Here is a 10,728-nt window from a genome sequence, read left to right as displayed (position 1 = left end):
TTGAACACAGGACCTGAGCTACATTCACTGCCCCTTTTTGATTCTGAGACAGGGTCTTGCTAAGTTGTTAAATTACCCAGACTGGGCTCAAACTTGCAGTCTTCCTGCCTTAGCTTCCCAGAGCGCTGAGATTATAAGACTGCACCACCATGCCCGGCTGATAGTCTAGATGTTTTGTTTTTTAGAGACAGGTTCTCACTATGTAGTTCAGGCTGGCCCTGAACTCACTATGTAGGCCAGGCAGGCCTTGAACTCATGACACTCTTCCTGTCTCAGTCCCCTGAGTGCTGGGATCACAGGCGTGTGCCACCACAGCTGGCTTTTGAAAGCGTAAATTTCAGGCAGTTCCTCACCCGTGGGTCTTGCGTGTGAACATACTGAATGTGTCCGGTGTCAAGCACACACCTTCCTACATCCCTGCCCCCCAGTCCTTCCCTCCACCTGCCTTTCAACAACATTGCTGCACCCAAGAGCTCTGCCCTTAACTCCTCGATCTGGTCTGGAACTCACAACAATCTGCCTGCCTCAGCCTCCCGAGTGCTGGGATTACAGCCCAGGGACTCTGTCCATTCTCACATCTCAGCCCTTGCTTGGTCGTCACTCAGGGCCACGCCTGCCTGCATCTCTACATGCATTTCCAGCTGCTTTCTTGCAATCCCAAGCAGACTTGCGTGCAGGGCGAGCACTTGCTGATTCTGCTCTGGGGAGAGAATCTTCCTCCACTTCCTGCCCACGTGGTGCGGGAGACCCGTTTTCTCTGCACCACTGAGACGTATTCGCCGTGCAGTGCTATGTCACCCATCAGTCCAAAACTCAGTGGTTTAAAACCACACAATTTGCTCATAAATAAGTCTCAGGAACCTGGGTGAGGCTCTCACAGTCTCTCATGAGGCTATGATCAAGTGTCACTCGATGGGTGTCTCGGTTACTTTTCTCCTGTTGCTCGGATAAAATACCTGACGCCCCAAATTAAGGAAGGAGAGGTTTATTTAGCTCACAGTGGGTGGAGGTTTTAGTCCATTATCAGCTGGCTCTAAGGCAGGGTGGCAGGGCACAGGGGCAACAGGTCAAGGCAGGAAGCAAAAGCAGCACGAGCACAAGGGGGGAGGGGTCCTCTACCCTCACACCGTCTCCAGGCCCTCCTCCTGCACAGGCTCAGGATGAATACAAAGTAAGGGCCCTGCCCCCTGCTGAGTCACTTAGTGAACCTAAACTTCTCAAGTTGACACTGAACAACATGGGGGGGGGTAAGGGCGTGGCCTTTTCACCCCAAGATGCAGAACTGCGGAGTCACTTAGCCAAGCCTCCAGACTCCTCAAGTGCACACAATGTACCAACAGAACAATGGGGAAGGGTCTATTTTCACGCTCACTTTCAGAGTTGACAAAATCAAACCCCAAGGCGTTGGGACAAAGGGCCTCTGTGTTTGGGGGTGGCTGGGGTTCCCTGATATGTGGGGCTATCCAACAGGGAAGCTCGCACTCTTGAAGCCAACAGGAGCGAGCCTGCTAGCATGACAGAAATCACTGTCCTGGTGAACCTCCTTGTGGAAGTGGCAGCCCATCAATGTTATCAAGGTCTATTAGCTAGAAAGAAGTCACTTATGGAAAGAGGGTCATACCAGGGCCGGGATATGAGGAGGAAGGACCACTGAGGCCCACTTTATTTTCTTTTTTTGTCTTTTTGAGACAAGTTCTCGCTATGCAGTTCAGGTTGGCCCTGAGCTCACTTTGTACTCCAAATTGGTCTTGAACTCTAACCGATCCTTCTGCCTCAGCCTCCCAAGTACTGGGATTAAAGGTGTGCGCCACCCTGCCCAGCTTAGTAGGCCCCAACTGAGGTGGCTCCTCAGTGCCTAGGCAATCTTTCTAGTCATTCTTGGGATACAAACACTTAAGAAAAAAAAAAATAGCCACTGGTGAAAACTGTGGATAACTCTGTTTCTAAATTTTCTTTTTTTTTTTTTTTGTCTTCTTGAGACAGGGTCTTGCTGTGCAGTGCAGGCTGGCCTTGAGCTCACTTTGTAGCCCAGGCTGGCCTCCAACTCACAATGATCCTCCTGCCTCAGCCTCCTGAGTGCCGGGATTATAAGCGTGCCCTACGACACCCGGCCTCTACTGTGATAAATTTTTAAAAAGTTTAAACATTCACTGTATTTTTGATCACCCCTTGTGTTGTGTCTCCATCAGTGCATGTGTACATGTGCGCATGTGTGTGTGGTGTGTACTTACATGTGTATGAGCATGTGTGAAGCTGCATCAAGACCAAGATTAGCGTACAGAGCAGGAGGAGGAGTTGAATATGAGGCTTCAGTTCCTGTCTCTTGAAGCACCCTCAGTTTCAGAAAAGCCACTTGATGGCACCTTGCGGTCACACCGACAGCGGGGCACGAGAGGCCACGCTGCTACGCCGGCTGCCACCTGGGTCCCTGGGAGCCAGCGCAGGTCCGGGGCAGGGGTCCCGATTTGCAAGGGGCTTTTCTGGAATTTGGGGAATCCATTTTTCCCAGTTTCTTTCTTTTTTTTTTTTTTTGGTGCCAAGAATCGAACTCAGGACCTTGTGCTTGCCAGGCAGGTGCTGTGCCGCTGAGCTATCTCCCCTGCCCCTGTTTTGATGTTTGATACAGGGTCTCACTATGTAGCCTAGGCTGGCCTTGAACTTGCAGCAACCCTTCTGCCTCAGGCTCCTGAGTGCTGGGATTACAGGTTTGCGCCACCATGCTTGGCTTTTGACATTTCTTTCTAAAACTCAGAATTCTTCTTTGGGATAGACGAGTGTCATGTCTTCCAACAATCAGGGTGAGGGATATCAGTGCTTGCTCTAAGACAGAATCACTCTAGGAGAAATGGAATCTTGGGTCTAGGGTGCAGGTTCTGGAGCTTGATTCGAGGGTTTGCTCCCTCCACAACCACCCAACAGTGGGTTCAGAGCCACCAGAGACCAGTACCCTGGTCTTTGATGGCTTGGAAACACGAAATTTGATACTTGAGCTGGGCATGGTGGCTCGAGCCTGTAATCTCAGCACTCAGGAGACTGAGGCAGGAAAATCTCCATGAGTTTGAGGTCAGCATGGGCTACAAAGTGAGTTCATGGCCACTTGAACCACACACACACAAAAAAGGAACAACAACAACAAAAAACCTGCCATCCGTGGGCACATTGTCCGTGTGAACGGAGTAGCCGTTTCTGCCCACCATCACATCTGAGAGTGACGGGTCGATGGGCTTCGTGTTTAACGTGCAGCATCACCACCTCACACGTCCTCTGCCTGCAGAGCAGTGTCACCTCAGAGTCCACCAAGTGTGGTGTCAGTGCCAAAACGCTCCCCAAAATCAACAGCTCTGCAATGGAAGCTGGAGGTGACAGACCCCAACAATGACCGTGGCATGCCAAGCAGGTAATTTAGGAGAAGCCTGCCCCGCAAAATATCAGCGAGCTTAGTGTTCGGCAAATAAAAAATAACATCCCAACAAAAATAGTCCGGCATGGTTGAAGGTTCCCTCCCTCCTGGACATTAGAGGCTCAAATGGTCTTTGTAAATTCTTCAGCATCTTCAGTAATATACCCTTTACATGAAGAGTGATCTCTCCCTAATTTTTTCACACTTTGAGACAGGGTCTCACTGTGCAGTCCAGGCTGGGTTTGAATTCACTGGGTAGCCCAGACGGACCTTGAACTCTCAGGGAACCTCCTGTCTCAGCCTCCTGGGTGCTGGGATTACAGGTGTGTGCCACCATGGCCGGTTTTCCCCTTAAATGAAATGATGGAATCTGTATTAGGGTTCTCCAGGGCAACAGAACCGGGGTTGGGGTGGAACTCGGGGGCGGGCCGCTTGCCTAGCAGGTACCAGGCCCTGGGCTCCACCCCAAACACCAAAAGAGAACCAGGTAGATAGGGAGACAGATGGCAGCAGGTAGACACACCAGAGGTGGGCATTTGGGGTCAGGGCACACGGTCAGGAGGTGGGAGGCCCCAGGACAGGCCTTTCACAAGCTGGACACCCAGCAAGCTGGCAGCACCCACAGGCCAAGGTCAAAGGCCTTGGAGCTATGAAACTGGTGGTGAAACTCGCAGAGGCCAAAGGTCTGGGAATGGGGTCGCCGGCACAGCTCTGGAGTCTGAAGGCCAGGAACTTGGTGGGTTTTGGTTTCGCTTTCTTTGAGACAGGGTCTCACTTTGTAGCCAAGGCTGACCTCAAAGTCGTGGCAACCCTCCTGCCTCAGCCTCCCAAGTGCTGGGATTACAGGTGTGCACACAGTGGAAACTGGTGTTCTGATAGCTAAGGGTAGAAGGATGTCTGCTCTCCAAAAAAGGGAGAGAGAGAGATTGGGGGAGGGAGAGGGAGAGAGAGGTTTCCCTCCTGTGCCTTTTAAGGCAGCTCTTCCCTGCTCGTCTATGGGCTCCTATGCCAGCTCCCCTGATGTCAGCACCAGGTAGCTCTAACCCCACCCGAAAGTGCATAATCCACGTAGCATGCTGGGCACAGAGGCTGGCAGCAGGGAGGCCCACCCAGCCTGGCAATGAGTGAGTTCATGAGACCCTGTCTCAGAAGTAGAACAGCCCAACATGGTGGTGCACACCTGTCATCCCAGCACTCAGGAGGCTGAGGCAGGAGGGTTGCCACAGGTTCGAGGCTGGGCTATATAGTGAGACCTCATCTCCAAAAAAAAAGAGAGAGAGAATGAAAGAAAAAATAAACAGGGCTGAGGATGTGACTCAATAAAAACAACAAAGCTCTAAGGATTGCAGGGACAAGGGTGGTTCTGACACAGCGCAGTCTGAAACCTTCTGGAATCCAGACAGATTCTGAAAGTATTCACCTTTGGGAAACAGCAGCTAAACAAGTGTAGACTATAAACTTTTCCCAGGGGCTCTTGCACTGAGATATGTTCCCAGCTCCCCTCCTCCTTTTTTTGAGACAGGATCTCTCTACATGGTCCAGGCTGGCCTTGAACACACTATGTAGCCTAGGCTGGCCTCGAACTTGCAGTGATCCTCCTGCCTCAGCCTCCCAAGTGCTGGGATTACAGGTGTATGCCACCACGCCCAGCTCCCTAGCCCTTTTTAAAACTTATTTTGGCACAGGGTCTTGCTAAATCACTAAATTGCCCAGGCTGGGCTTGAACCTGTGATCCTTCTTCCTCAGCCTCCCAAAGTTCTGCTATTATAGGTGTGTGCCCTCAGGCTGCATTTGGAATCCAAGTTTAAATCCTCACGTGGGGCAGTATAAGAATGTGGCTGAGGCAGAAGGATTACGAGTTCAAATCCAGCCTGGGCAACATAGTGACTTCAGGAAATCCTGTCTCAGAATTAAAAATGTAGCCAGGTGTGGTGGTGTGTGTGTAATCCCAGCACTAGGAGGCTGAGGAGGAAGATCACCGAGAGTTGGAGGCCAGCCTGGGCTACATAGTGAGTTCAAGGTCAGCCTGCGAGACCCTGTCTCAAGAGAACCAAAACATTAAAAATTTAAATTAAAAGATTACTAAAAGCAGCTGGGATATAGCTTGGTAAGAAGGCCCTGGGTACCTTAAAAAGTGGGAGTGGAGATGGAAGGAAGGAAGGGAGAGAGCGTGATGGCAAACCTTTTAGAACTTTCAAGGATACGAACAGCCCGCTGCAGCCGTTAGGACCACCATAGCTTTGCCCCCACCGAACCACGAAGGGCCACGTCCACAAGGCTATGCAGGACAGGGCTCCCACAGCGCCACCATGCGGCGAAGAGACGAACTGCACCTGCGCCTGTTACATGGCAGGGTTCTCAGGACCTCGCCCAGGTGGAGTCCAGAGTGCAGCACGCCCAGTGTGGCTGGGATCTGGAGCGGACGGTCAGAACTGGGTGTGCGAACACACAAGGCTTTGCCTACCCAGAACAAGACTGCAGATCACAGGGCGGGATTCTGGGGTTATGTGTCCATCTCTCCAGAGATAGGCAGTAGAGGTATGCCACAGAGATAGTAAAGGAAGAGGAAATGGTGCTTGCTACTCAGTAAGCTGAGGCAGGAGGCTTCCAGGTTGGAGGCCAGTCTGTGCAATTTAGTGGAACTGTGTTTCAAAGCAAGAAATAAACAGAGCTGGGGCTGTAGTTTGGTTGTGAAGGCCCTCCGCTAAATCCCCTCTACCAAAACAAACAAAAAAAACAAACAAAACAGCAACTTGAAACTGCACAAGAGAAATTTGTTTCTAATATTATAATGACATAGACAAAAAGACCGTTTTCATTGTTTTAAGAAAAACCCAGAGCAGTGAGTTGCTAGGTACACACCTGTTATCTCAGTACTCTGGGAGGCTGAGGCAAGAAGGTCACAAGTTTGAGCCCAGCATGGACAACTTAGTGAGGCCCTGTCTCAAAAGAAGGTTGGGGCTCTAGCTCAGCACGGGGCCTCGAGTTCAATCCCCAGTACTGAAACAAAGGAACAAATAAATAAGGCCGAATGGCCTCCCAGAAAGAGAGGACCGAATGAACAGAGCCTGCTGGGAGCTCAGAGAGCGCCCAGCTCACCTGGTCACCACCCCGGCCCCACGGCAGCAGGTGCAGAGCCAAGGGCCCTGAGGCCTGCGCCCACACCAGACTCGGGGCCTCGGAAGCTGAGCAAGCGTGCGTCATTCTGAAGGAAGAGTGACAAGTGACGCACCACTCTCTCTTTTATTTTTTGGTTTTGGTTTTTTGGTTGTGTTTTTTTTTCCGGTACTGGGAATCCGCTCTCCCTTATAAAGAAACCTTCAGAGCAGAACGTACTTCAGTTCTCTTCCATATTTTCTGTATCCAAGTGAGTAAGAATCTCCTGTTTCCTCTACCTGCATGTGATCAATTCAGTCCATCATTCATTCATTTGATTTTTTTTTTTTCTTTTTTAGTGTAAGACACTTTGGTAGGCTTGGTGGGGCTGCGTGGTACAGGGCATAAGACACAGATCTACCGGTAATCATGACTATGGAGGAACAAGAAAACAGCCTGTTGCTAGACACAGGTGCAAGTCTCTCGATCCTTCTGTTCAATCCTGGCCTTCCTTCCAGCCGTCATACCTCAGCGACAGGAGTCACTGGTAAGGAGGTAATCTGCTATTTTTCACAACCCTTAGGCTGTAACTACTTGTTAGGTCTTTTCTCTGTCTTCCTGAGAAACCACTTTGAAGACAGCACCATGTATTACAGCAGCCATTGATATTTTCCTACTAATCTATCCATAACTGTGTAAAGTTTGTAATGTCCCTATCCTATTTCATAAATGGATGTATGTTTATTATTATGTGTTTCCTACAACAACCATTGAGAATAGTTAATGATTATTCAATGGGTCACTCATGTATAGCTCTATTTATTTTCTTTAGCTGCCACTTTGAAGATACCAAAGTATAGTACAACAACTATTGATAATCTCCTACCTCTTTTGGCTGTAACTATTATTTGTCTATTTGTTTTCCTGAGAAACTATTTTGTAGATAACAATATGTAAAACAATAACCATTGATAATTTCCTACCACTATGTCTGTCATTTGGTAAGCCCCCCATTACTATGTTATCCTTCTTTTACCTTTAAAATTTAAAAAAAAAAAAAAGACACAGATCTAGCTGGGCATGGTGCTGCACGCCTGTAATCCCAGCACTTAGGAGGCTGAGGCTGGAGGATCGCTGCGAGTTCGAGGCCAGCCTGGGCTACAAAGTAAGTTTAAGGCCAGCCTGAACTGTATAGGGAGGCCTTGCCTCAAAAAGACAAAAAAAAAAAAAAAAGACACAGATTTGACTTATACTCAGGTTTAGGCAGAAAGGAAAGACCAAACTAACCAAATCTGAATCTAACCAGCATGGGTCAGTTTCCGGCTGTGTGACCTCTGCAGAGTCACCTAACCTCTCCGAGTCGTCCCCTTGTTTCCCAGGCAGGAACAATTAGTCTGCTCGCAGGAGGGTCGGGAGCGTCTGAGCAATCTGCAGGCCCACCACAGGCAGAATCCTGTCTGCCTGTTGATGTCACTTGTTTCCATTTCGGTTGGGTCGGGCACCACATTCGGGGCGTCACGGTCTCCTGGGGCAAGGCTCAACTTCCGAATTGGGGGGCCATTGACTCCTTTTTTTTTTTTTTTTTTTTTTTTTTTTTTTTGAGACAGGGTCTCTCTATGCAGTTCAGGCTGGCCTTGAGCTCACTTTGTAGCCCAGGCTGGTCTCGAACTCGCAAGGATCCTCCTGCCTCAGCCTCCTGAGTGCTGAGATGACAGACGTGCGCCACCATGACCGGCTGAGCCTTTGATACCTACAGGTCCTCCCCAGCACTCAGGGTGACGACAGCAGGACTGCAGCCTGGCTTCCGCGCCACCGAGAGGGCAGGGGCGCGCCACTTCTCTCTGTGCGCCGGGCCCCGCCCTGGAGTTTGCTTGTCCAGTGCTGGGCTCGAACTCAGGCCCTCGCGCAAGCCGGCCTGTGCCCAGCTGGTGCCGGACTCTGAGGCGGGGCTGCCGAGCTGCCGGGCGGCGGTCGATGCAGCATCCTCCTGGGAGCAGGGGCGGTGGGCTCTGCAGCGCCTGCAGCACGGGCATGACCCGAAACCCCCAACAGGCTCCGCGGGCCTCAAACCTCAGTCTTGGCCTGGAGCGCAGCACCCCTGGGTCCCAGCCTCTGTGCGCATGCGCGCTGGTCCTCGCCCACCGGTCCTGACTGCGCATGTGCACCCCTGGCGCCTGGAGCTCTGCCTGCCCCAGTGCAGTCCAAGGGTCAGGAGCAAGCCGGAAGTGGTGAGGACGGGTGCTGGGGACGCTGCGAATGTGCCGCGCTGTCCTTTTCTTCCCATGGGACGTCCTGACCACAGGCCAGGCTCGTAGGAGTCAGCAAAGGACAGGAACCAAAGGTCAGGCTCTGGGGAGCAGGGGTGCTTACTGATCAATCCACGCTAAGCCAGATGTGATGGTGCAATTCCAGCACTTGGGAAGCTGAGGCAGGAGGAGCGCTGTGAGTTCAAGGCCAGTCTGAACTGCATAGTGAAACACTGTCTCCAAAAACCAAAATCTATCAATAAGAATCCATGAGAAGTCTATCCTGCCTGGGAAACTTGGCCCTCAGGCATTCAGCCTGAGTTTAGCAAGCCCAGCCCGGGGCCATGGAGAAGGCTGCCCCAAGTGGCAGGTGGCTGCAATTCAGAAGCATCAGCAGCAGTGCTGTGAGCGTGCGTCCTAGGGCGCTGTGGCCTTAGGGAAACACCCACCTGAGGAACATCTGTTTGCCCTGAGCCGAGACCTGTTTGGAAAATGCAGGTGGTGCAGGCGTGTGTGCAGGCAGGCATCGTGGGTGCCCGGGGGTCTCTAAGGGTGTGGAGAAAGACCAGCCCCAGTCGGTCGGGCCCCTCACCTCGTCAGTGGGGAAGGCTGAGGGGCTGAATCCAGAGTCAGAGTCTACGTGGGCTCAGGGGACACAGAGACATAGCGTGAGCGGTCAGAGACAGCGAGGGGGGCAGAGAGAGACGGAGGAGGAAGGCGAGCTAGGCGCAGGCGAGTCCAGGGGATAAGCGAGAGGGGAGAGAAACACGTTCACCACACCTCAGCGACTCCGCACACAACCCTCTGTCCTGTCGGGCTGCAGGGCGTCTCTGTTTGTTTTGTTCTTTTTTTTTTTTTTTTTTAAATAGAGTCTGGCTATGTACTTTAGGCTGGCCGTGAACTCACAGCAATCTTCCTGCCTCAGCCTCTTTGGGCTGGGATCGCAGGTGTGGCCACCTCACCTGGCAGGATGCGGGTTCGGAAGGCTGGTATCAGGTCTGTCACATTTATGTCCTCAGGGCTTGATGTACACCAAGACAGTTGGTAGAAGTTTTTCAAATAAAATACTAAGAAAAGGCAGCGTTTTAAGGTAGGACAAGGACAGAAAATAGTAGACGTGCGTTAGATTTATAAGTTGTAAAGCCAGCTGGGAATGGTGGCGCGTGGCTGTAATCCTGGCATTCTGGGAGGCTGAGGCAGGAGGATTGCAAATTTAAGCCTAACCCGGGCAATTTACAAACTAAGCAAGACCTTGTCTTTAAAAAAAAAAAAAAAAAATGTTAAAAAAGGCCTGCGGTTTTAGGTGGAGGCCCTGGCTTCCTTCAATCCCCAGTCCTGGGGTACGGGGGAGCCCTAAGATTGTTTCCAGCGCCCAGCTCTGCCAATACCCTGACTGCAGGACTCTGAACAGGACTTGGAACGGCCTGAGTTCACGGAGTTAAGCTGCTGCGAGGGTGCTTAGCTGAATGCCTGGGTGACTTCCCAGCAGTGAAACCTGCATCACCACCATCACAGTGGGGACGGGACAGCAGCTAACTTGATGCAAACAGGCTTGTGACAAAGATGCCGTGCATTCCTGACCTCCTTCCTGGAAAGGTTAGCTTTGAGGGAGGCCGGGGAGAGCTGCAGAAGACAGCCAAGGAGTGGCAGTGGGACCATCAGCGAGACAGGCCACCTGCAGCCGGCCCGACTGTGACCCGTGTGTGGGCGAGCCAGGGGGCATCCGCAGCTCCAGCCGGGATCAGCCGCTGCACCCTGCCAGTCCTGAGACTTCTGTGCAAGAAGGATGGCTGTTTAAGCTACTAAACTTGGAATGATTTGTTACGCAGCAATAGTTGGCTGATACAGGAAGTGCAGTAGCTCTTGTCCTGATGTTTTTTTTTTTTTGAGATTAAACCCAGGGCCTTTGCACTGAGCTACCTCCTTGGCCCTTTTTTATTTTAAAACAAGGTCTCTCTAAATTGCCCAGCCTGGGTGTTTTGGGTT

Source organism: Chinchilla lanigera, unplaced genomic scaffold (assembly GCF_000276665.1).
Source record: "Chinchilla lanigera isolate Chin_1 unplaced genomic scaffold, ChiLan1.0 scaffold00110, whole genome shotgun sequence".
Taxonomy (NCBI): Eukaryota; Metazoa; Chordata; class Mammalia; order Rodentia; family Chinchillidae; genus Chinchilla; species Chinchilla lanigera.
This window is presented reverse-complemented; position numbering follows the sequence as displayed.